General features: G+C 42.5%; 1 protein-coding gene across 1 annotated transcript in view; it reads right to left on the bottom strand.

The window, feature by feature from the left end:
• HPCAL1 (hippocalcin like 1) overlaps window positions 1-27860 on the bottom strand; it is a 255446-nt gene that overhangs the window by 78158 nt on the left and 149428 nt on the right. Inside the window, exon 2 of the mRNA XM_064707714.1 lies at window positions 2170-2331. The gene's annotated coding sequence lies outside the window, so the exon portion shown is untranslated. The remainder of the gene's footprint in view (window positions 1-2169; window positions 2332-27860) is intronic.

The raw sequence follows: 27860 nt of genomic DNA, 5'->3' as shown, positions 1-27860 counted from the left end.
TGACTGAATATGGATTTAGCCTAAATATGTGAAGCCTGAAGGGAAATATGATCCCCCATCTACATAAAATGTTTTCATAAATGGATGTCTACCATAAGCAGGAGCAATGAGTTTGAATCAAAGCAAGCAAAAATTCAGAGCATGCATGGGAAAAAAAAAAATCCTGCAGGTAAGGACAGCAGTTAGGGACATTGAAATTTCCATCATCCTACATACAGGTCAAGCAGGGGGTGGTTGGAAATTATGAAGTGGTACAACCCGCCTTGAGGCTGGAGAAAAAATTAAATGAGCCCTTGTGACTCTTTCTAGCCCTGTTCCTCTGTGATTTATCAGAGGATTCACAGCTGCAGCTTTCCACATTTTCATGGTTTAACAGTGTAGTTCAACACTGCAGTGGAGATGCTGGGAGAAAGTGGAAGCCCTCTTGTCTAAGCCCAGTGACACCTCAGCACTTTTGGAGCAAAGCCCCCATGAAGTCACCAGCAGGCTTTGCTCTGGTCTCCTCTGGAGCTGAGAAAGTAATGCTCATTGCTTTTCTCTCCATTTCTGGGGAGCTGAAATATAAACAACAAATTACAGATGGGTCAAAATAAGAGCAGAGTTTCTGCTATTCAGCTTCCAGGTTGCTTAACTCTTCTCTTTCCATCATTCCTTGTCAATCTCTAAGTCTCTTCAAAATCAAGATTAAAGAAAACCCCCTCAAATTCCTGTTCTGGAAGTGCCAATGCCAAGCTGTTCACTTTTGTGAATTTGTTCTGCTTTTGCAGCAGAAATTATTCACAAATTGAGATTCACATGGCCTTTCAGTCTCCCAGAATCTATTATGAATATACTGGCTCAGGCCTAATTTCTTCATGTGCTTTCTTGGAGGCAAGGAGCCTCCTGCTGCTGAATAGCATGGTGGGTTACAGAGAAGGACAAAGCATCTCAAAGGTGTTTAACCTCTTCACAGATACACACCTCGAAAGGACAAGGGAGAGAAGTCAGAGATGCAGCAGGAGAATCAAGCAAGACATTTTCATCATGAGGGTGAATAGTCCGGCACTGGATGTCTTATCCAGGGAAGCAGTGTTTTCTCCATCCTAGAGTTTCAAAATTCAGTGAAATGTGGACAATATCACCTAACTTTTAAGTTGGTCGTACTGTGATCAGAGATGGGACTAAGAGCTGAAGGACAGTTCTGTGATGCCAAAAGTGTTAAATCAGAAACTTCCTACATGCCAGCAGAATTTCCCATACTTTTTCATACCAAGAACATACTTTTCCACTGTATTTACATTAGGGTGTGTTTCCAGGCTGCCCCAGTCATACCCAGTGCCACCAAGCAGCTGGCCCAGGGCTTGCTGCTGAATCTGTTCCATCCCACCCCTCATCTCTCCTTGTCTCACTTCTCCTGCTGGATTCTGTCTGGAGTCTTGTTAATAAGGACAAACATCTCATTCCCTTGCTTTGTTTCATGATAACAGTATAGATACATATATAAATATGTTCTTTAAAATAAAATTCAAAGGGAAGAAAAATGAACACCCTTTCTTTCATTGCTGTGCCACTGCAGCATGGGAGAGAAAAATTTATGACAATTCCTCTCACTTTCTTATAGCATTTGTTGGGGTTTTAGGCCAAATGTCAGCCAGAGAAGACACGCCATAGCAGTAATGGCTGCAATCAGAGCAATCTGAAAATGCACTTTGCAAATTCTGAAAAGCATTCTCTCTATCTGAAAAGAGAGAAAAACCCCATGAAATCACCAGCGTGTTACTCAGATCAAAATGAGCACGTATTTTTATGCAGGCTTTGCTCACAACAGATTTTGCTTTCACTGGATCTGCTGGATGCCTACCCATGATTACAGGTCACCAGGAAGGGCAGAAGCCATTTTGACTTTCAGAGCCTGGGTGATTTGGCAAAATAGGGCTATTAGGAGATGACTGTCTTGTAAGCAAGCCAATTTTAGTGCAGCTCTGGAAGCTCTACACTGATGTAACCATGACATGGATGTAAGGAAACCACCCTGTCTTCTTGTAACACTTTTCTGCCTATTAGCTAGACAATAAATTTTTAGGAGTATTCTATTTCTTTGCATAGAGGTCAGATGCCTAAAGCCAGGATGACGTTTAAAACCAGAACTTCTTGGTTAAAGCACTAAAAATGTGAGCAAAATGAACGTACCTTTACATCCACCATTGTAAAGGAATGTGCAGGGCTGCCAGGGCTTCCATCACCTCCATGGTGGGGCTCTCCTGAACAGAGGGGTGCTTGGTTGTAGGTGGTGCTAAAAGAGCCTTTCTGGGTGCTTGCACAGGCAAAGGATGGACGAGACAATCGATCTGCCTGGATTTAAAAAGACAGATTTATGAAGAATAATTGCCTTCTAACTTGGCAGACAAGTGTACTGCCTTGAAGGGACTCACAGCTGTGTCCTGTTCTCATGGAGTTAACTGAGCTCAGAAAAAAACATTTGATCTATTCTTCCTGCCTTAATTCAACATAGCTGAGAACCTCCCAGGATATTTCTATTTGAATTGCAGCAGGCTTTCCATTTTGATGTGTTGGCAGTGAGTATCTGTCACACTGATGGAATTTTCTACATGGAAAGTATCACCAACACTTACAGTAGACAGTAGCATATAGATCACCCAAATGGCTGACTGTGTACTGTAGGAAAAGCAAGATGGGCTACCTTAGACTATTAATGCAGGTTGCCTTGAGCAACGCGAGTTCTGCAGCCAGAATCCCAGATTTTGTACCATTTCTGAGCTAGATTGACAGCTGGCATTTAGCTTCATTTAAAACTAAGCCACAAATTGAGTACATAACAAATAGATCAGGCAGCAGCACCACTCATGTTCATAACAACCTTCCAAACTTCATCTATCATGTCCTGCAACTCTGAGAAAGATGTCTGGCTCTCACTTTTTAAAAATACAGATTTTTCATTTTTAAATTTTGTATTTGCTCAGTACTTGAACACAGCTGGAAAATTCCTGCATAACCTTCTTCCCAGGGAAGAGGCAAAATCCCCTGCAGGGGGATCTTGAAAAGTGACCACAGAATTAAATGAGTAATACAAAGCTAATGAGACTAGAAAAAGAAAGAAAAGAAAATTTCATCTCCAAACTGAAGCTTTTTTCCTTCTCTGTTTATTTCCTTCTCTCGACACAGTGTTGCTTCATTAGGTCTATGTTGATGGTATCAGCAGTGAAAATGGCATTTATAGAAATATGATGCAGCCAGCAGGAGAACCAGTTTGCAAACCCTCTCAAGTGTTACCTGTGTGCCCTGACTCAGACTCCAAAGCTCATAATTTATGTTCTTTTACTTATATGAAGAACATGAGTAAAGTTGTAGAATAATTTCCAAGGTAGATCATTCGTACTCAAAGAAAATGTCCCATGGAAACTGTCTACAGGATAGTGTTACTTTGGGACGAATCCTAAATTCTCTGGGTATGTTGACCACATTGCTTCTTCACTGAAAATGTGTCTCAAGGCTGGTTTCTCTAATGCAGACCTTTGCAAGGCAAGAAAAAGCCCATAGTGATAATAATAATTTTACTGAGGGAACTATTAATAGTATCAACAATATTTGCAAGGCTCTGTTGCATGCAGAGGGACCAAGACATTGCCCAGGTCCATGTTAGGACTTCGGTCATGCCAACTTCTCCCTTCACTCTGCAGGAAGGAAACTCTGAGCTTGGTCCCAGCCTGGGGACTGAGACTGCAGGGGACAGGGCCAAGGAACTTCTCTATTTTAGTCTCAGTCCAAGTGCAGGTGAGGCAGCACTCAATATGAAATTTACATTAATATATTGTTAACATTAAATGATTACATTATGTGTTTCTGCTAAATCCAGTATTTGAGGGTTTTAAAACCTGCCCAGTTTTAAAAGTAAGACCCCAACACACTTCTTTGTACTGATATGGTGATCAAAAAGGACAGTTTAGGCCATTTCTGCCAGAAAAGCCTCTCCCTGGAGGGAAACTTTTCAGTCTTGCTTGAAATATCCGTTCATTTCCCTAAATGAGAGGCCATCCAAAGGTCTGGTTCATGACCTGCATATTCAATTTCTTCTGGCACTTACAAGACATGCATATACTAAATGCATGCAGATCTCAAACAAGGCTTCAGGAAAAATTTCCAAATGAGTAAGTAAATTCAATTAACTGAGTTTGCTCTTAAAAAATCATTATTTTTTTTAACAGTCTACAAACAACCATTCAGTGACCATGGGATGGTTTGTATTGCATCCCATCAAGGTGGTCAAACTCAGGGTGTAACTGGCAGCACAGAAGAGGTTCCTTCCATGTGGGAATGTCATAACTGCACTCCAGAAAGGTCTGAGAGCCAACAGCCCCTCAGTGTGCTCTGGGGGCCTGCTGAAACTGCTCAGTGGTCTCCTGGCCCTCATTCCCCAACAAGGGTGCACCTGATCTCCCTGCAAGGTGAATCACCTTCCACAAAAGCCTCCTCAGCTGGATTTGAGAGCACTGATCTCATATTGGAAATGTACTGCTCTTGCAAATGTTAGCTCCAAAAAATACTTTGCAGAGATTCAAGGCTACTTCTTCAAACCAAGCCTGCATCAGTCATTTACAAATGAAATACTGCTGCTCACATCTCCCTGGCACTGAATGGAAGCACAAAGCACTCCACACCCCCCCCATCCTCCTTCCTTCATGACTCACTGCATCCCTTACTCCTTTGCCAGCTTTTCCCTTCTTCTCCCAGTTAAGGTATCACACTCAGTCTGCTCCAGCTGCAGGAATGTCACTTTCCTGTGATCAATGCCCTGTGTCTACCCACTAATTTTAATACCTGCCTTGTCCTTTAATTATGTCTCGGCATTAACCCTGCTCAAGTGCTGTCAACCCTTCACAGTCCTTCCCTCAAGGAGAAAAGCAGACCCTTAACCCAGATGGCAATAAGTGCTAGGGTTCAGCATATATGGGGAATGGATCACTTCAGGTTTAGCATAGAAACACACAGAGCTCTATTTTCTGCTGTCAGGGTTAATACAAAAGGTATTAAATTCAGTCTATCCTGTCTCCTGTACTCCCCTCCTTCAAAGTGTCACACATCCTGCAGTATGATGTGCTCTGCCAATCTGTCCCAGTTCTCTTGATGAAGCTTGGAAAAGCAATTCATTCCTTAGCTGATATTATACAAGATATTAGAGTGTTCTGAAACATGTCTGCCAGCATTTTGATGGTATTGTTCAAATGCTATCACTAGAGACTCATCTGCTTAATGTGGCAGCAGTGCTCCTCTGTGGTGGCTTGTCCCACTCAGTGCCTGAGGAGACCTTGTACTGGAATGTCTCAGGCCTTTTCTGCTTCCCTCTGATGCACCAGCCATCATCTCTTGTGTGTGTGAGATACCTCAATCACCCCTATGCTCCATCCCAAAGCAGCCCTTACCCCACTGGGCTGCTTCGATCTGTGAATCCCTTCAAACTCAGCTCATGGAGCTGACAGCAAACCTTCACCTTCTATGCAGGAGGACATTCACATTTTAATTGGTGTTATTTCCAGTCCATTTGTTGGGGAGCATGCTGAAGAAACTCACCCATCCTGAATTTTGTCTTAGAAGGTCTTATGTTCCATTGATTACAACCCCACCCCACTGTCTTCTCTTGCTTCACATTTCAGCTTCTTACTGTGCTTTTTACCCTGCTCCTATTCCTACCATCCAGATTACCCTGTCTATCTCTACATCTGTTCTCCACTCACTAGTCTGTCTCCACCTGCTTTTCACAGCTTTGCCTTATGCATCCATATGCCTGAACTGCAAGTGTGGCATTCCTTCATCCTTGGCTTCCAAGCCCGATTACAGAGGAAGAATTCCTGAGATTATGTTGGGCTGGAGCCTTAAATCCAGAGATGAAATCACTTGAGAACTCACCCTCAGCACCATATATCTCAAGTGTAAGTGAAATAGTGTTTTTTTTTTTTTTCTTTACAGAGGTTTATGTCTTGGCCACATTTGAGGAGAGGGAAAAATGAAAACTGTTCCAGTTGCAAACCAAACTCTCCTACTGAGTTCATTTCCTGCTCCAAAATGAGGCCCTGCAGTTCAGGCTAAAGAGATCCAAGAATTCTGACTTAAGGAAATTAAACTGGTTCGTGTCAGGCTTTTTCCAAATTTGATGGATCAAATTTGCTGAAGCTTGCAAAGCCACGAACCTCTGGGATAGGTAGTATAATATGTCATTAATTTGGATTCAATCTTATTTGATAAGGAGGAATCAACTGAAAACAGGAGTTGAGAATGGAAATTGTTTAGTAATTCTAAATTCACACAGCTGTGAAAATTTAAATATTCTTCTCCTCCAAGAGTCTGGAAGCACAGAGAAAAGGTGATGAAATATAAATTACCAGGAATAATATTCATATTTAGTAAAATAAAAGATTAGACACTAAACAAGGTTTATTTCAAGTGCCTTTAAAAAAAGTCAAATTTTGGTGCTAGCAGTCATCTTTAGCCCCTTTAAAATGCCCAGTTACAGTTTCTGAAAATAGAAAATGCAAGATTAAGTTAGAAGCTGATGGAAGACCTTCCATGGTCATGTGTTACAGCTCTAGGATTCCATGCTCAGTTACCCACAAAAGATGTTTCTCTGTATTACCCTGCACCATACTGCAGAACATGACATTTTCAAGTAATTTGGGCCTTTCATGGCTTTAGTTTACCCCCATTTAAAGGGTGTTCTAGCCTCAAAGCAAAGCTGACATTTGTCCTCATTTGTTGATGGCAATTACATGTTCACCCAGCATTCAACAGAACAGACACTCAAAAGTTGCCCTCTGAGTGTTACCACGGTATGAATTAACAACATCACTGCTCTGTCACCAGCACAGCTTTCCCCCAGCTGCTCTGTCCCCCTCCATGGCTCACATAAAGCAGGTGTCATTAGTCCCTCTCCAGCAGCAGCAGTAGCTGCACTCTGCCTCCATTCCCACCCCAATCCCAATGCCGCAGGACGCTTTTCCCAGCCCAGTCCTCTTTCACGTGTCCCCTTTCACAATGGTCTCTGGACAAGAGTGGGAGCTCTGTCTTCCCCTTACTGAGTACCTGCAGCTCCTTTCCAGAGGAGGCTGGGCACTGGCTTTTCTGGATTTGGGGATCTACTCCACCCATCTGTCTATGGTAAACGAAGAAAACCCAACACCTCTGGGTTACAGATGTGCTGGACCTTCTTTCAGCTCTTTATGCAAAGCTTTCTCCTTGGAGATCACAAGTTGCTGGATCTCTTTGCACAGCACAGTCCCTGGGCACACAGCTTCATCCCACCACACTCATCCTCAGCCACACATGCCTTCTCCAGCTGCTGTCACAGCCTTGGAGAGGACTCCAGCACTGCAGAGGCCCCTTTGCCACCCCACCTTCACAGCATCACCCTTACTGACATCACTGTGGTTGAGGTGCTGCTGTTTCTGACAAGAAACCCTTTCAAACAGCCAAGCAGGGCCAGCCACAGATGCCTCCTGCAGACCCTCACAGAGTTATAAAACTCACACAGTGTGACCACCATACCTACACAGCACGTTAGCCACATCTGCCACTGCACAAAATTCTAACACAGAGAGCCAGAGAGCATCTTCAGTCATTTACCACAAAGAATGACACAAACTTCAAAGAGAAAATACAGCTGCGAGTTTCAGTAACTCAGAAGAAAATATGCTCTTGCAAGACTCCATACATATATCTTCTCACATTATGTAAAATTAATTTCCGTATCAGACAAAGCCAAAGAATTATTAGGATGAAAGGTCACTTAAAATGATCTGTGTTACTGATTTTATCAGCCAGTACTTACAGCTTTAAAAAAGTCAATGCCATCTAATAGTGTCCATATTTCATCTGTTGAGAAATCTAATACTCTCAGAAAGGAAGCAATATCAGACTGCATGGGCAGTCTTATGGGGAAATACAATTCTGAGAAACAATAAGGGGAAGAAAATCATGGAACCTAGATAATATGCTGCATTTATACACAGAAGAGGAGAAGAGGAAAGAGGGAAAAAACAAAATTATTGTGATGAATAGTGAGAACATCTTGCAAATAATGCAGATGCCAACATAAGATATCCTTTATTTCTGGAGATGGTAATGAAAGAGATGAAGATTACTGCAATGTCACTCCAATACTGTGAGAGCACTGTCAGTCCTGTCAATAATCCCAGTTACAGAGCTGTGTGTGTATGCAGAAGATATCGGTTTCTGAAATTCAGGAGTGCAGCAGTAGATGTCCCATATCAACATCTCTTTTTCCCAAATTTTGTGTTGTCCACCTCCACCCATAGGCTGCTGTTGACCCTATGGTAGCATCCAGATGCCCTGACTTGGGGTCCTGTTGTGTGAGAAGCTGCAGTTTCAGCTGGGCAGGGCTGTGGCTCTCCCAGCAGGTACCAACACGTGGCTGAGGGGCAGGCAGAGACACACAGTGCCCAGGCAGCAAGGGAATCCTGAAACAGGAGCGTGCCTTTTCTTCATTCAAACACACTCATAAATGTAAGCACAAGGAAACCTAACTAGATTTATCTAATAGCCATGAAAATCTCTCTCTAAGGGACAATCTTACCTCTCAATGGGCAGCATTGGTGGCAGAGCTTGCTTACTCCCTCACCTAGTCCAAGGCATGGCCATGCTCATTTCCATGGCCTGTATCAAGTGGCAATAAAAGCAGAGTAAAAGAGGTGCTTCTGCCTCCTGACAGAAGGATTGCAGCTGTGGCACGTCAGGACATCATACATGGAAAGACAGAGCATGTTTCTGCACTAAGGCGGGTGAGCTCAGTATTGGACACCAAGCTGCCCCAGTCACTGGCTCCCAGCTGCTGTGGCAGATTGTCTCCTTTGATGTGCACACAGACACCTTATTCACCCTTGCCAAGCACTTCACCTTGTCATCCCCAAGGGCCAAGCCATGTGCAGTGTGGCCAGCCGGGTGCCTTTGCTAGGAGCTGTCCCCTCCCTGCCACCAGCTGCCAGGCTGGGAGAGCTGGGCATGGGAATTGTTTCCAGCAGTGCTCTTACCACAGCTGTGATTCCACCTGTCCCCACATTCATTCACACATCCTCATGCACCTGCAATTATCCAATTATCCCTTCCTGCTGCCTGGTGGGCATTGCCCCTAGGGAAGGACACCGTCCTTTCCGAACTGCTCCAAGCCACCCAGACAGGCAGAACCTGCACAGTAGTCCTTATCTCTTATTTTATCCCATGCAATTTCTTGTTCCTGTTTTATATTAAGAGATATTTTTTTTCTCCTCCTCATCTTTAAAAAAAAGTCAGCTTTGTCAGTGTTCTGCTGCCTGAGCAATTGCAGGAGCACTGCATTAACTTAGGGGACAACACTTCCAACACAAGGCTTGTTTTGAAGCTGGTAACAGCATTACAGGTATTTTGCTTTGGCAAGTTTAGCACATGAGATTTCAACATTTAACACCCTTCCTTTACATTGTAGTTCTAGTCACATTTTCTTTGCTTAAAATGTGGGGTATTTTTTGGTTTTACATGTTTAATCTGCTTTTTAAGAGAAGCTCCATCTCCTTGATCTGGTCTGTCCACAAAAATACCACAGTCAAAAGCATCCTGCCGGATTATACTACATCACTGATCTGGGGTGAGCACATCTGCTCTCAAGTTCTGCCTCAAATCAGCAATTGAGATACTATCTCCCTAATCAGTCAGTCCTTATATTTTGCTTTAAAAAGCTGTATGTCACAAAACCAAGTCACCTGACTCCCTGAAACTTTTAAATTATTATCTACATATGCATCTTATGATCAAATCCAATGTGTCTTATCTGAATGCTTACCACTGTGCCTTGTTATCCCAACTTAAATCTAGTTAGGAATGTTATTCACTATTGTTATTTAAATAAGAATCCGCTCCTAGAATTACCTGTTTGATCAGGACTTCTGTTCAGTGGATGAATTTCATGGTCTTACTGAATTAGGCCTTACATTATCACAATTATGTGCAGAAATTACATGACCTTGTTTTGTATTTCCCTGACATGAAATTTTGTGTTTCCCATTAGCTCCAGATTTTTATCTGATAGCACAGTGATAATTTCTCCCTGAATGCCAAATATAGTCTACTTGGCAATTACAGACTCAAAAGAGAAGCAATTATTTTGCTTACAATGCTTCATGAATTAAGTTCCCAAAGGTTGAGACAGAGGTGTCATCTATTCTCCATGTAATCTGATATTTGCATGTTGATTGAATCCTCCTCCAGGAAGGCCACCCTGTTTAGCTCATCAGAGAAGAAGCAAGAAAGTTAATTCATACTTCAAAGGGGGTAGATGAAAAAGAGCAGCCATTACCAGAACGAACAATTATCAAAATGAACAATTACCACGTTTCTGTTATATTAGAGGTAAAACACACACGTGCATAAACAAGGCCAGGCCTCCTTTGTAGTCAATGGGTTTATGTGGATTTGTTCTGGCTGGGAATCAGATCAGTGCTGAAAGAGTCCAGGAGGAGCCTATGGAAATTTAGGAATCTCTTAGTGCCAGACCTCACCCAGCAGAAGCTGCAGCATGAGAGCCATTTGCATGTCACTACCAAGGTCCCTGAAAATCAAAACTTGCCCAAGTTCGGTGTGTCAGAGCCATTACCAAGAAGACTACCTGGTTTGTTCCAAATCAGGAGATCTCTGTTATCAATAACTAAGTTTAGCTGGAATAGCTGCTAAATTGCACCAAGATTTAGCCGGAATATACTCAGGTACCCAGACATTTGCCTTTATTTACCCTATTGCCATAAACCAATATTGTGTGTGACTCTCTGGCTCTATTGGTATTTTGCTTAGAAACTTGGAAGGAAGATTATGAGATTAGGGCACCTACAGTGGCAGCAGCTCTCTCCTAAAGGGTGGATTCTGACCACCTGCAATCTTCATCAGTTGCAATAGGTTCTGTCAGATGCAGATTGAAACAAATTAATTTTATTCATATCTTGTATGAGTTACTTGAATCTAAAAAACAAGTCATTCTTATTTTCTAGCATTCACCAGGATACAACATTTTAAAACTTAACAAAAGACTGAGATACATGAGGTACTATCTGAGGACTGGTGGATAAACTTTATCTGTACGTCTGGTTTGCAAATTTTTATTGTAGCTCATAATCTCTTGTTTTACAATATAAGTGGAAGATTTATTCTTTGCATGTGGTTTTTTCCCTAGGTAATTGGGATCAAGATTTTTTTGTCTAAAAATACAGATACAAAGCACAATAGCAACTTAAAAATAAAAAACATACAACAATTATTTTGGTTGTATAGTCCTTAAATCCTTAATGAGACATGACTGCTATTCAAAAAGTTTCTTATTTATTAATTTAGGCATTGTCTATGGTAAATTAATTGAACTGGCCATCAGTAACGACAGGGTCAGTCAAGACATTGAAACCATTAAAACTGCTCTCCTCACATCCCACTTCTATGAGAATGCAGAAAAGTCACATTCATTTTTTCCTATTTTGAAACAGTTTTTCAGCTTTCAATTAATTTTGCTTTGAGCTCAACTAGATGAACTTGCTGAAAAAAAAAAAACCCACTGCTGAATTCCTGCTGAGATTAAATAGCTGTAAAACTTCTTATTTTGACAAAAAACCCACCCTGTTTTAGATGCTTGTGAGGTGGTTTTTATGAGCTTTATGGTCTTACTTTTTCTAGTTTTGAAAATAAGCAATGTTATTCTTAAATAGTCTATTTATTTTATATCAACCTAAATTCTCAGCTATTATAACAAATTCTGCCCTAATACACTTTTCATAGTTTCATATCTCAAAACAGATCTTGTGTTTCATTATTTGCTTCTTTTAAAAATCTGGTTTAAATAAATATCTTCTGTTTTTTATAGCAACATAATTTTCTATAATGGCAAATTAAATTCAATGTGAATAAATAGACAAGAACAGCTCTTGCTTTACTTCCATGATAGTGGTTTCTGAGCAATCCATTACTACTCAGGAAAAGGATGCTAAAGTTATAATAGATGTAATGAGCTGTAAAGATACTGAATAATGATATCAAAAAATGTTGCTGCTGACAAGGAGTTATTTAGAACAAAAAAAAAATTGAAGAATTTCAGAAGGATCTCACTGAGCAGTACTTGGGCAGCAAGCTGGCAGGTAATTAATGGAAAAATACAGTGACACACATGGAAAAAATCTAATCCTGCCTAAGATGAATTTGAATTATTTTTTCCATATTGTTAATAGATGGGATAGTTTAGAAAAATTCAGCACAGTTGCAGTTAGAAGTAGTGATAATAAAAATAAGGAGAGAAGCAAAGGACAATAAAGAAATTGTCCTTGTGGTGCTGGGGCCACGCAGAGAGCACCTCCAGGTCTCGGTGCGTGAGTCAGGTGCCCTCCATCTCCAGCAGAATTGATGAGCTGGGAGGGACACAGGGCAGGGCAAGGAGGGTTCACGACTGGTCATCCTCAGGCCAGCGAGAGACAACAGATCAGAGGCACCACAGAGAGCTCCAAAGTCCAGGTGGGACAGAGAAGACAAGCAGGATGATAATTTCTCAGCCTGTCTCCTATCAGTTTTATTTAATCCTCTCCAGCTGGACAAAATTTTGAGAGTGCAGAAAATACCTGATTACACAACATCTCTAGAGCTCCTTGCCACAGGTTACAAAAAGCCTGTGGGTGCAAAAAACAGAGTTACACAAATCTGGAGGAGGACAGGAGCCCACTGAAGAGCATCAACCTGGAGAAATACCACCTGTGCCTCTCGACAGATGGGAGGTGCAGATGGAAAGAAGGTGTGAACATGTTACCACACGCTCACTCTCTTGCTTCACTCTTCTATAACTTTGAAAATAACCATGTTTCTGGGAAGGGCTGGATCATCACCTAGGCAGGTTTATGCATTTGAGCAATTCCTTGTGCCTGAAACTGTAACCTATATTATGCTCTTATTTTTCATGTTTTACCAGGCAAATCCATTCTCTAAGTATGATACCGGCATCATGCAGATACTGGTGACATCTCAGAAATTAAATGGGAAATACTTCTAATGGAAAAGCAAGCAATATTTACCTTTCATTTCTATTTAATATGCTTAATTCTGGTATTGCAGATAACAAAATCTGTGAAGGTGCTAAAACACTTGCAATTGCTGAATGATTTCAGAAAGTAATCAGAAAACTATATTAGTCTGATTGCTGCAATAGGAAAAAAGATTCAGTTATCAAATAAGTCATAAAAGATTCAAGTATCCTTGACCACTGCCTGCCTCCCTCGCACAAAGCACATTTTTATATCTCCATGGATCAGAAAATAACCCTGATGCTCAGCATCCAAATGGGACCTCTACAGATTGACTGGAACTCTACCCACACATGGTATTTAAATTCCCAAACTGACAGCAACTTAGAAGGAACTTAAAACAACAGAAACCCAACACTGCCTTTTACCTATCCAGGCATTAACATTACCTAAATGGACAGCAGTACATAAAAAGAGCTTTTAGCCATTAGAACATAACCCAGTAATATTACCATGGGTTTACATCTTTAAATTAGTGAGCTAATTCTACATCTTACCACAGCAAGCAGTGGGACACTTTGCTGCTTAAGGATTTGCAGAGGTGTAAGTGCAGCTGGAGACACAAGAAGAGCTTTCATATCTAGGTCTCATTATTTTTAAAGAATGTGATAACCAAGTCGTGATTGATGAAAGTGTTTTCATCCAGCCTCTTGGGACAGTGTGGCCAGCAGCAGCCCTGGCTGGCTCTAGCTGCAGTGGAGGAGGGCTGGGAAGGCAGCCAAAGCCTGCAGCTGCTCACTGGATGTGACAGGAGGGCATGATGAGCAGAGGCCAGCTAAAGATGGCAAGGAGAGAGGGTAAGGGACAAAAAGGAGCATCCTGGTTTCTCAATTTTTTCCGGTTCAACAACTCGATCACAACATTACTGATATCACCAGGCTGATATTTAGCCCTTTGTTTCATCAATTCTCAAGCCCTTTGTGTAGAGTGGCAGAGCCACGTCTCCTCCAGCCCATCTTCTGCCAGTGCATTGCACCACCCTGCACCACCCAGGCACTCAGTGACAGCCCAGCCTCACATCCTACTTTCTCAAAGACTTGTGCTAAGAACATCTGCCAGCAACAAAACCAGTGTTTATCCAGCAGACTTCAAGAGCCAAAAGGTTCCTGATTTAAATCTTCCCAAGCGTTTCCCTCCCCACAAAATCAGTGTTTTGCTGTCAGGGAAACAGACACTGAGCACTGATCTCTGCACTTTGGTCTGAAAAACAAGAAGCACTTGCCTCAAACCATTCAGATGAACTAGACTGTCCACCACTGGACACAGTTCAGATGTTAATAACGCAGGGGTTGACAGATGGAAAGAAAAACATTTCCTCCCCTTTCTTTGCCATGACCTTGCTTTCCTGGCAGTTTGGGAAAGGGGGACCCAGGACAGCTGGGATGTGAGGGAGCTGGTGTATGTGGCCCCCAAGGAGAGCAGGAAAGGGATGTTCATGGCACATCCAGCCCCAGAACAGAAATGAAACAGCTGAATGATACCTCTGAAAGCTGTAGAGCAGCCAGACTGAGGAGGGATTTCTCAGGTAGCCCAGCAAAGAATCATTCAGAGAAACCTTTGCACGAAACCAGATGGCCCTGAAGAGTCCCTGTCTGTGGGACCCTGCCGTGAGAGCTGACCCAAACCTGCCGACAGATAACCCCAGCCCAGGGAAACTTCTTCCTGGCTCCAGACCAAGACAATGCCCCCTGAAATTTCTTGGTTAAACGTAGATGGCAGAGTCCACCAAACCAAACCCTTACCCAGACAAAGGTCATTTATCTCCCAAGAGTTCTGTGCACATACTATAGTGAAAAGAGATGATGTTTACATTATTATTAAATTCTGATCATTGTCAACAAACCTGATGAGCAAAAAAGACCCCAAGCAACTAAAATATTACAGGGAGAAAAAATGCTTTTCTGGGGATATTTTTGAAAATGCTGGTGCTGTAGAATCAAGACTCTGTCTAGGAGCCTTCAGCATCTTTCCTGTTGCCAGTGAAACATTCCCACCTTTGAAAGAATTTCAAGCAGCCATGATCAACCCTGCCACCAGCCGTGGCTGAGAATGGATGTTTGGGAGCCCATCTCCAAACCTGGCTGAAAACCAGCATGGGGTGCAGTGGAGCAGTGGATTTGACTGTTCTACATCTTGCAGAATTGGACTCCCACTGACAGCCTATTTGATAGATTGCCAACAAAAGGGGAGGCATCCCAGCGAATGATGATCTCTGTAAAGCATTTGAATTCCAAAAGGCCTGCTTCTTCCCAGTAAGGACAGTCAGCAACAGGAGGGTAGCTCTGAAATATTGAATGATTGCAAATATTTTGATTCACAAAATATCTTTCATCCAAAAGGGTCATTATAATTAAAATTACCATTAAATGACAGTCTAGCCTATAGCACTGTAGTCTTGGTTTGCTCCCCACTTTAAAGCCCCAATGAAGTTCTTGAAGAAAATAGTGATTCACAACCCTCATTTACTATTGAGTGCCAGAATTTCACTAATAATTAATAACATTACTGTAGCAGTGTCCTATTATACAAATTTTTTCACATGCACAAAAGAACACACTTGTCAGCTGTGGCAATGGGAAGCAAAGGATCCACATCTCATAAACAGAGAAAATTTAGATCCAATTGCTTAAGTCATACTGAAGTTAACCAGAAATTATCACTGCAAGAGGAGTCAGGCTTATAAAGTTATCTTTAGTGACATTGACCTACCTGACTTAGGAAAAAAAGTCTGTGTCAAAGATAGGAAATGAAGTCTCTGATTTAAGTTGAAGGTTTTAAAGATTTGGCAGCACAAGTCCATAGCACAAGAGGCACTTGGTGCTTATTTGACCAGAAAAGTTCACCCTTTCCTTCCTGGGGTAGAAGCTCCAGTGCTGCTCCCTGATGTTCCCATCTGCTGCTAGAGCAGCCAAGCCCAGGGGCTTTGACAATGTCATAGAAGCAGAAGGGACACCCAGGAGCTGGCCCAGGCTGACCATTCATTCCAAAGGCAGCCCTAGGGATCAAGCCAACACAGCCTGGCTTTTTAAATAACACCAGGAATCTGTTGCCCTTGTGGACAATAAGAATTTGGGAAAAATTTATTTGCTTCCACTGAGATTATTTTTGTATCCCAAGTCCCAAAGAGCAGCCCTGTCACTTTCCAAGGATGGAGAATAAATAAAAACAGAGAGATAGAGGAAAGAATTCAACATGTACAAGCTGGGACAGGATGTAAAGACACCTCCAAGGAGGCACAAGAGCTGGAGAACTGTGGGAAAGCCAGTGAGATTTTCAGTGTGGAACATCACAGGATGTAGGACTCCCACTGGACGTGGGAAAGGCCATTGAAGTTGCTGCCATGACTGGCAGTGCATTGGTGGGAGCAGTGCACATATGAATAGCCCTGTATATATGAAAAGATATGGTCAGGAGTTATCTCTATTGGGAAGAAGTGAGGTGGAACCTGGGTAATTTTCATTAATTCAGGGATCTTCTATCTCTCACTATACCAATGCATGCACTAGTAAACCATTCACTGTGAATAAAACTTTTTTCATACAAATTAATTTTTTTTTAAATTCTATAAGCCTTCCATAGTTTGCTATATAAGAACCTGTCTATTTTATGATCCTATTCATTTTGGCAAGTGCTGAATTCAAGAGTTATGCTGATGTAGAAACCTTTACCAGTTTAATGTTCCTGTGAGTCGGAGGATCTTTGATACAGCATGTCTACATTAAGAAGATCGTTATTATATTTTGCCTCTCAACTTAATTAAAGCCTCTTTTTATGAAATGCTGCATTTGTAACTACTTTTCCCTTCCTGAAATGAGCCATCTTGTCTGGTACAGTAATTACAACAACATCATTGAATCCGTATTCATAGCCTGTTTTTAAAATATCTCCCATTTCTGAATAAAGACTAAAGATGTTGGTGGGTAGAAATGCTGATAAGATGGATCTCTGTGGCTACATTCAGTCATGGATCACTCAGCACACCCCTTAACAGGAACAGAAATTGTAAACCACCAAAGGATGACACCCCCAAAGTTTGCATTACAACAACACTGTCCTCAGCCCTGCCACGCAGCCACCATTCCCAGAAGCACAACAGGATACGGCCAACCACTTTTTTCCAGCTGGAAGTTATAGTTAAAATCCATCAATTCAAGCTAGGAACTGAATGAGCTGCATTGGTGAGACCCTCCAGGGCTGAGCACCCATGCCAGCTCTGCAACTGACTGATAGCACAACCACAAGTGACTTATTTCATCTCCTTGTGCAAGAATTTCCTCTCCAGTATTTGCTTCACATTTCATTATATGAGGAAACTGGAGACATTTTCTCATTAAGAGAGTGAGCTAGTTTTCTAAAACCTGCAAGCTACACCCACAAACAACTGTTGACATTAAGAAAGCATTGTGCCTTTAAAATGTCATTCTGGAAGTCTGAAGATTTCCATTTCAATGTTTTAGAGAATTTAATAAAGAAAAAATTAATTTTAAAAGGAGCAGCACATTTTAGGTGAAAACTTTTGACCCAGTTCTTCTCTAAGAAAATTTAAATTGGTTATCTTCATCAGTTTGTCAAGTTTAGGCAGGTTACAAAAAACCTCAGGATTTCGAAGACACCAGCAGAACATATTACAAAAACTTTAATGTAAAGAAGAAAGAATTTGTCTGACATAAATCTGCAGCTGTCAGATTCAACTGACATGGATAGAAAAAATTATCAATGCTTAGAGAAATTGTTTTAAAAATAATTTCAAATCCCCCCCACCAAATATATGAGGAAGAAAATTTATTCCTTTCTGCAAAAACTGCTATTGGCGTGCAGTAACTGAATCAAAACCTAGATACCCTGAATTATCTTTAATTGGCTCAGCTTTATCAGGCCTTTAACATAATGCTAACTGCTCACCCCTCAGCCACAGCTACATACACATTTATGGAAAACTTTTCATTTTCTTTGATGCAGAATTGCAAGTAAGGAGGGTAGAAATGCCTGGCATTTCAACCCTGCCATCTCAGATCAGCACCAGAATGTAACATCATCCCAGTGAGGAAAGAGAAAGGAACATTTATAACAGAATCACACTGTCAAAATTGAAACAGGAGTCACCTCAAGCCATGAACTGGGTTTGTTATGGTTCCCAATTATCATTTTATTATTCTTCTACATCTCTTTTCCATATTTCCAAGACTGCAACTGCTCTGTTCTTTAAGAACAACATTTTCAAAAGGACCTGAGATGACCATGGTAACCACTCATATACAGGGATGTCAGCTCAGATTTGTACAAGAATGCCAACTTATATTAAGTGCAGTACATTTAAGAGCTGAAATCCTGCTGTAGATGGCAAAACCAGGAGCTTTACTGAGCAGAATGTGGTCCCAGAAGGTTTTAGTAATACATGGAAATGGATATTCAGTAAAAGCAATGGAGAAAGCCCAAAATATGGAGATTTTGTCTGGGCTTTGTTACCATTTCTTTCCTCATTATTAAATAATTCAGGGAAGACCCTACACAAGTTTTTCAGAAAACACCCTTCATACACATCTATGTAGAATCTTGTCCACTGAGCTGACAACCTGCATCTTCAATGGATAATCCTTTTTGCTCTGCACAGTGACCCAGCACATGCAGTGGTCAGGAGTGCAAAGGACACCCTCAGTGTGCAGAACAAGTTGAGACGTTTTAGGACATATTGTGCTTGGCATGGGAAAATAATGTGGAAGGACCTAGAGGGAGAAAATCTCTCCATAATGCCTCAGCATGCTGCCTGATACAACATGAAAACTTGGACACTGAAATATAATTTTCTAAAATACACAATAATGAAATATGCAAATTTGGCCTGAGTTTTTAGAAACTCTGCTCATTCTGGCCAACTTCCACTTGGTGTACCTCAATAAACCATGAGAAAAGTCCCCAGATTCCCAGGGACAGAGCATAATGGCCACAGGGCACCCATGCAGAATGTGTACGCCAGGAACAGAGTCCTTGTCACCAAGGCACAGTGGAACCATTCCCTCTCCCAGCTCAAGGCAGCCACACTCTGCTGCTGTGCATCTTCATGCTATTAGCTGAGGGCCATGTGGTGTGGAACCCTGCAGTGCCAAAGCACTGCTTCACCACAAAACACTACAAACCAAAAGGTGGATCTCAAAGCCAATAAGAGAGTGTCACCTCTGAGACTTTGTTCCACATGCAAAATAAGATTGTACGTACGAAAAATCAACTTTCAGGTAAGATGTCAGCCAGTATTTTCCTTGCCATCCGTGACCTTGCAGGGCAGATATTTAGAGGAATGGAGTACCTCTCCTGTAAAGAAAGGCTGAAAGAGTTGTGACTGTTCAGCCTGAAGAGAAGATCCTGGTGTGACCTTATTGCAGCCTTCCAGAACCCAAAGGGGGCCTACAAGGGAATTGGAGGTCATTTTACAAGGGCATACAGTGATGGGACAAGAGGGAATGGCTTCAGACTGAAAAAGAGTAGGTTTAGGTTGGATGTTGGGAAGAAATTCTTTACTGTGAAGGTGATGCGGCACTGGAACAGGTTGTCCAGAAAAATTGTGGAGCCCCGTTCCTGGATGAGTTCAATACCAGGTTGGATGAGACTTAGAGCAACCAAGTGGTCCAGTGAAAAGTATTCTTGCCCATGGTGGGGGGGTTGTAAATGTGTAATCTTCCAACCCAGGCAGTTCTCTGTTTCTGTGATTCTATCCCAGCCTCTGGGCTAAACCTTGGTCCCCTCATCGAGGCTCTTAGTTTGCAGTGTGTCCTGCTCAGTCCCTCCGAGCCCTAAGGAGAAATCTCTCTCTCTGAATCCAGCTGGAAGCTTATCTCAGTAGCTGCCTTACCCAGTGCTTATCTCAGCAGCTGCCTGGTCTCTTTGGCCTCTCCTGGCTCTCTGCGAGGCTGTGCTGAAAATGTGCTTTCCTTCCCTGGTGCAGGCAGGCAGTCCTCTTTCCAAATGCAGTCCCCGCTTCACCCAGGATCAGCAGCCAGAAGAAGACAACCAGGGGGGTATTCCTGGTGCCTGGTTTTGCCCTGCTGACAGCACACAGAGCTGAGCACATGAAGATCCAAATCAGAGAGCACCTGCACATTCCCCTGCCTGTGGCCGAGCTCTCAGGAGCTGCAGGCTGGCTCTCCCTGCCTGCCATGTGACAACAAAAATGCTTTTTACACAGGTTTCTATGGGAACAAGGCTTAATGCTTCCACACTTTCTTCTTGTCTCCTTTTAATAACTTCTGAACCCTTCGGCTCATCCCAGCCAGAAGTTGACAGAGGAAGAGAAAAAATGCAGACATATTCTAGTTCCTCAAGAATTGTAAGCACAAGGGCTGAGCAAGCAGTGGAGAGAGAAAACATGATGTAAGAGGCTTGACAAATGGAAAAGCTGTAGTCCAAGCCACAAATCAGTGCCAGCTACATGAGCCTTTTTATGAGGTCCCTCTGTTCCCTAAGGATAAGACATCCACGGGGCCAGGATGCGACTGTCAGATATCACACTGGAAACTGGGCTTCATCCATACCTGTGCACACAAAACTGCTTGTACCTCCTTATCATCCAGTAGGTAGAAATATAAATAGTACTTGATTCTGGAAATCCTGAGGGATGAAAGATCAGTCTGAGTGTCACACACTGCTGGACAGAGTTTCTCCTCTGTTTTTAACCCCAGCTTTTCCTCAAGATTTTTATTCAAATTTTTTAATTCTGTTTTCTATATCAGTATCAATATCTGCAAGCAAACTTGCATACACACTTTCTTTTGCTATAATTGTATGACCAAATTGTTAAAACTGGCAACATTGGGGTGAAAATCTGTATGTTGTTCCTGTTCCTATATTGCAAACCTAGCTCCAGCTGATTTGGAAATTTTATCTTAGTCTGTAATGGGCTTAGAATTGCAGCTCTGCTGCATAAGGTTCAGCAGTATTCACAGTTACTGCTTTGGAAATTGCAGAATTTAATCCCAAATGAAATAAATGTCATTACAAACTGCTGTAGAAATAAATTTGACTTCACACAAAGGTTTCTAATTTTACCAACAGATAAAATCTTATTTTCAGGTGAGTGAGCCATGTCATAAAGAAGATAGAAGGTCATACTGAGGGCTTTTTTAAACTGTGTTGTTCACCTGGGGATGCTACAGAGGAATAAGGACAGGGCGTAAGTGGTGTTTTCCCCTATGGCAGGTTCTCAGCTGACAGAATAACTAGAGCGTAACTCAACAAAGGCATAAAAGCTGCTCTAGGACCACTGAATATTCTGCCTGTCAGTATTTTACTGTGTTTGAAACGAAGGATCCTTACTACATTAAGAGAAAAAATGACCAGCTTGCCAAGCTGAAAGATTTGAGGCTTGACTGTACTGTGAACTCCTCCTGTGCTCGCCAAATGAGAGCACCCCGAGCACCAGACCCCCGAGGTGCCCAGAGCCACAGAAACTGCAGCAGGGACTGCCTACAGCCCCCTCCATTAGCAGCTTCAGGCAAAAAGACTTGCCTTTGGCTAGCAAGAGCCTAAACTGATGGCTTGTATTTGCAGTGCTTCACTTTTTGACTGCTGTTTGCACCCTATGAGTTTCTGTACCGAGACGCTGCTGCCGAAGCCGCAGGTAAAGTGCTCAGAGCAGCCTTAGCAAGAGCCTTCCCCAGCCCACACGCCACAATTCATGTTCCTCGTCTCAGCTGTGCCATGATTCACTCCTTCTCCTGCGCCCTCCCAAGAAATTGTATTAAGTCCTGTTGTGTATCTTGCTAAACTGTGACATCCCAGTCAGGGCAGGCTTTTATTCTTGAACCTTGATAGCAACAATAACAGTTTAGCAGGGATACACACTGTGCACAGCAAAAAAACAAAGACCCCAAAAGGTTCTCCTACATTCAATCATAAGAAACAAAACCCTGTCTTTCCTTGTAAATTTTGCTGTATTACTGTGACACTGGGTCACAGATGTTAGTCTCCTCCTGGCATTCTCTCTTCCCACAGTTCACATACAAACGATTCTCTGAGGTCTTGAGAAATCAGCATAACATGAAACAGTAGATATGAAATGTGATTTTTTTTTCCTTGGATTTACTCATTTCTACAATATCATCGGAGGAATATCTCAAAACAATCCCAGATCTGTTTTTCCTTACTAGCTCATTTAAATTGTCTCTTGGGTACCCTAACCTACTTTCTGAGACTATACAACTGCCTTTCCTTGTAGTACGCTTCCTTTGCAAGTTTTCCCTTTAAAATAAGGTTGGGTATTTTATTCTCAACTACTTTGGCTTTTGTTATTTCCTTAAATAGTACTACAGTCATTGAAATACACAATCTGTATCCTGCCTTATGTCACAACCTAAATAAAAAAAGCAGTAGGCTGGTATAAAAACCTAGACGTATTACAGAGCAAAACTGTCATTAGAGGGAGAGGAACTCAATTCTCCTGGAGTAACTCAGCAATGTTTTCTACTTCATAAACTTCCATAATGTCTCCATTGAAGGAAAAATGAAGCAGTACATTTTGACCTGAGAGTATGAAAGAGGTTTACATTATTCTTACTTTGAAGATGGATGAAAGCACCTGAACAGCTGTAATTCAGAAACAACCACCTTGCAGCAGTGTTTTGCTGGGCTGATCGTCTTCCCCAGACTTTCGTGACCCACTGCACAAGTATTTGTTCTGTCTGCCCTCTAAGAATGCCTTTTCATTAGGCTTCAGTTTATTATACTTTTGTCTTTCCCCTCAACTGTCTTTTTCCCAGATATTTTCATCCTTTGCAACTTCCTACTTTGTTTCCTCTAGAAAACAAATTCAACTGTTACGTAGCTAGTAATGAAGATCAGGTATAAAATTTTTTTCCCTTCTGCAAGTCTAATCCCTTATGAGCCAGACAATCATCAAATTTTTAATTCTGTGGCATATAAAGTAACTAGAAGAATCTTTAGTTGAAATTTAGTTGTCAGTTGCTGTACTCAACCAAGTTACCCCTCTAAAGGAATGAGATTTTAGTGTTGAGGAGCCAATGTTATGCAAAACAACACAGCCTTTTTAGCAACCATACTGTAATAACTTGTGCATTTAGGATACAACCACCAGTAGAGTTTGTAGAGGTTTTCACACTCTACACACACTGCAAGTATTCCTTAACAGTGAACTTGCCTTGTCCAAATTAAACTACATAACTAAAACAAGGTTATTGACAGTTTAGGATACACCCATTGTTAGAAAGGTTTCACCAGTATTGGGAAAACAAACTGAGCATGTCAGGGAGATGGCAAAAATGTGAGGCCTAGTGACCCCTGCAACTTCATAAGAGAAAAATGTGAAGTGAGGATCAAGCAGAAAAGTGCAAGGAGGAGACAGGGGACACCTCACCCAGGGCCTGCTGAGAGGTAAGAAAAGTGATGGGCTGTGAGGCAATCACCATTCAGACAGGGGGAATGAGCCCTCTTATGTCACAAGGGCACGTGTGTATCTGGATCCTGTGGGGCAGCAGAAATGTTAAACACTTCAGGAACTGTAGGGTATCTGCTATTTTCCAAATTCAACTAGCTGGGTATAATGGTACAGCACCTAGGTCTGTGGAGTCGTCTTGTACAGTCAGGGCTCACAGGCACTGGCACAAAATAAATACCATCCCTTTGGAGGTGTAATAGCACTCACCCATGAGGGATTTCAGGATTTACAATGCCAAAATAGCACTTAACTCAGTGGGCAAATTTTCTCACCCAGAATTTAGTGAAAGTGAACCAGGGACCCCAAGACTTGGAAGAGCAGTTTTTAAGTAAACCTGGATGCAGAAGGCCATGGAGACGTCTCCCTAGCCCTCAGTCTCACTGCAGAGAGGAGCTAAGAACAGGGACATAGTGGGTTAAACTTGATTTTTAAGCTCTGCTAACCCTTTCAGGCTTTGCCTGAAGCCATTCCCTGGCTCAAGGACCATGTATGGCTCTCAGCTGCCTGTTCTACAGTAAAGCTGCGTATTTTGGCACAGATATACCACATCTGCACCTGCTCACAATTCTCTACTGCAGTGTGTGCCCACAGAGCTCTTCCAAGGCCACATCTGAGAAGGCTTCAGTATCAGGACTGGTGTAATGTCCAACCTCTGCTTCTGTGGATGCATGATCCAAACCCCACAGAACCTACACTGAGGAGCTGGCAATTAACCTACCTCATCTGGATGGTTGGATTTAGACCTTCTGCAAGAAAGAACACCTCCCCTTCACCATTTTATCTCCAGGTAGATGACAATATGATTTCTTTGCTCAGGAACTGGCCAGGTTGTGGTTTTCAGCACCTGTATGGAGCCCATTCTCTCTTTGTAGTCTCTCAAATCCCTTTAGATCATATCTGACCTTTTCACTTAGCAGCTTCCTAAGCAAGAGGCTTAGTTACCCTTTACTGTCATCTATAAGGAGATCTGGCTTCAAATCTGCCAGCCAGGGGATCCAGGAAACAGGACTTAGAAACAAGCACCAAGGGAAGGGAAGCCAATGCCATCATTGAGAGCAGTTGAAAAAGAGGGACAATTGTGTATGCACTAAAGGAAAGGCAAGCCAAGGAGGAGACATCTGGATCCTGAAATCTCCAGAGGCTGTGGCAAGAAAGAGGGCTGACTGGTCACCAGGGCAATGCATTGGTTTGACAGGACATGTGGATAGCCTGGTGCAGGGGCAGTGTCCACAGGTCTCTCGCAAACCCTTACAAGTCTGATGAGCCATGGTTCATTCTGCAGGCTCACGACAGACACAGAGAGCTGTGAGCACTGAGCTAGCAGGTGGATCTGACACAGTGGATGCCCCACGCCTGGAGGTGTTCAGGGCCAGACTGGATGGCCATCTGAACAACCTGGTCTAGTGCAAGGTGTCCCTGCCCATGGCAGGGGGGTCAGAATGGATGATCTTTAAGGTCCCTGACAACCCAAACCATTCTATGTTTCTATGACATTGTGCACCCACAAGGTTTGCAGCCCCAGCCTCTGCTCTGTCTCCGTCTGTAATTTGCAGTAGTACATTGCTTTGGGCTTTTTTTGCAAACTGCCTCAGCCAGCAGGCAGAGCTGGATGGTCCTTCTCTCATTGGCAGAAGGTTCTCTCCTTGCTGGTGGCCAACTAAATTCTTTCCCTCGAACTTTGAGTAAAGTACCAGTTTAATCTCAAACACTGACTAAAACCCTACTTCGATCTTAAATTTAAAAATCACATCAAGCTTTTTGAAAAAAACCCCAGGCCTTCATTATCATGAAGTGGGGAGTTAATCAAAGGATGTTTTACATTTTCCAGGAAAGGAACCTCTGAAGCATTTCCACTTAACTTGCTGGAATTTAAGGAACAAGCTAATTAATTTGTGGCTTCTGGAAGAACTTGAGGGCTTACTGTAAATTCTTAAAGACCCTTTAAAGTGATTTAAATGCTACAAAAAGTACTGAGACACCCCCCTTGGAGACTGAAAATACTTTATTTTCTGCAGAGGGGCTCGAGTTGCCCTCTCAGCCTCAGTAAAGCAACATGACTTGGACCAGCTAACCTGGGGTTGGAAGGCAAGTGTTACCCTACACTGGTTCTGGTTGAACAGACCTTTACAAGGACCCTTTCTCCATCACACACACATTTGTCTTGAAGCTTGTCAGAGTTCATTGGAAGACAAACTTTGCACTAAACTGCTATGCTGAATTAGGTCCTTGCATGTGGCTTCTCTGTGGAGAAGAGTAAATGTCAGCAGTTACAGCTGTGATTCTCTGCCACATAAATTGAAATAATACCAGAATTAAGCCAGAATGCCATCTGCAAGAGATGATAGAAAGGTAATAACAGCTTTGGCCTTCATCTTCAGAAGAGATGTAACTACTCAGTGTTTTGAGGAGCAGCTGAGCTCACACAGGTCTGCTCAGCCTGGAGGAGACAGAGGGGAGAGACCTCATTGCAGCTATAACTTCCTCTTGAGGGGAAGAAGAGGGGCAGGCACTGATCTCTTCCCTGTAGTGACCAGTGACAGGACCTGAGGAAACAGTCTGAAATTGTATGAAGGGAGGTTTAGGCTGGATATTAGAAAAAGGTTCTTCATTCAGAGGGGTGGGCAGTGGAACAGGCTCCCTCTAGCCGCATTTCTCTTCACAGAGAAAAGCAAGGCATGACTTCCCAAGAATATTTCTGGGTTTCACATTCTCTGAACTTCAGAGAAGGGAAGGACAATTCTTATCTTATTTTCTGTGCCTGTGTTTGTGCAAAAGTATAATGCATTATGGAAATTGTTTACCCAAAGTGATGGAGGTTTTTTTCCTTGGCCTGTCAGGGCCAAGAAATGTGTGTGTGTGTGTGTGAGGACTGTCGGCTGACAGTCATGAGATTCTGTGCATTTGTGTGCAGAGTTGACTGCTTGGCAGATTCAGTTTAGATGTAATGTAACATAGTGTAATATAGTATAGAATAATATAGTACAATAAAGTAATTAATTAGCCTTCTGATAAGATGGAGTCAGATGCATCATTCTCTTCCCCTCATCAGGCAAAAATATGATCAATAGCTCCCCAGGCAAGTGCTCACAGCACAAAGCCTGAGACGATTCAAGAAGCTCTTGCACAATGCTCTCAAGCAGAGGGTGTGGTTTTTTGGGCTGTGTTGTGCAGGGCCAGGAGCTGGACTTGATAATGCTTGTGAGACCCTTCCACCTCAGAATATTCTCAGAATATTCTGTGATTCCCAGAAGCACCACTGAGCAGTAGTTAAAGCCACTACAAAGGCTTTACATTTGAGAGTTGGGAATTCACAAGGGCACAGCTTCTTCCCTCTGTTTGAGTACTTTACACCATATCCCATTTTTCTCCTCATGTGAGCTGCCATCTCCCTCCCCAGACATTAGCTCCAGATATTCTGGCCCCTGATTTTGGAGCGATCCATCACATTAGATGGATGTGAGAACAGCTGGCTCTTCTGACTGAGTCGAAGGATGCCTCTTCACTCTTTAGCAAGAGTAGGCAAAGGTAAGTGACTATAACACAGCAAAAACACAGCACTTCCTACTGCTCCTGTGCTTTAACTTTGAAATTCTACTTCATCCCTCACATCTTGCAAAATTTCTAAGCCAGTTTCCTTGGAATCCATATGGGAGAACCCCAGTCTTCTCCCTAGTACAAGCTGTAGCTAGGGACTGGTAAATGGTTCATTCCTTGTCAGCAGCCTGCACCATTCCTGCCATTGCCCCTCGGTCACCTGGCTGTACTACAGGAAACCTCTTTCCCTCCCCTCAATTTCCTCCAAACCTGGACTCCAGGCAGGTGGTGTCCACTCACCACAGGTGTCTCCATCTAGAGTGAGAGCAGCAGACCTAATTTTTTGTACTCCCAAAGCGAACTCACTGCTCCCAAAATTTGGAAAAGGAATGAAGGCAGCTTTAGGAAGAATTAGCCTATCTCTTTGAGGGTCCTTCCCTCTCTCTGGAGTGGGTACATGGGAATTCAACACACAGCTCCCACAGATCACCTCCAAGACTCAAGAACCTAAATCCTCCAAAAAGTGCTCAGTAAGGACTTTAGTGCACACACTGCTCTGCTTTCAGCCTGGCAGGAAATGCCTTCTTGTCAATCTGCACACATTATATGCAACATTGAATACAGGGAGGAAAAAAACAGGTGACTTTATGAGAGGAAGGCTGGCAGCAGAACTTCTGACTGCTACTACACTTCAGAGCTCTGAGCTTACTCACTTGCATGAGCAAATCTGAACCACACTGAATAATTTATTTTTTCCCCTTTACTTCACTCCTGTATTGATTCAAAGGGACATCTAACATGCCACG

Source organism: Zonotrichia leucophrys, chromosome 3, assembly GCF_028769735.1.
Source record: "Zonotrichia leucophrys gambelii isolate GWCS_2022_RI chromosome 3, RI_Zleu_2.0, whole genome shotgun sequence".
Lineage (NCBI taxonomy): Eukaryota > Metazoa > Chordata > Aves > Passeriformes > Passerellidae > Zonotrichia > Zonotrichia leucophrys.
The sequence above is the reverse complement of the archived record's forward strand: the minus strand, read 5'-3'. Positions and strand labels throughout refer to the sequence as shown.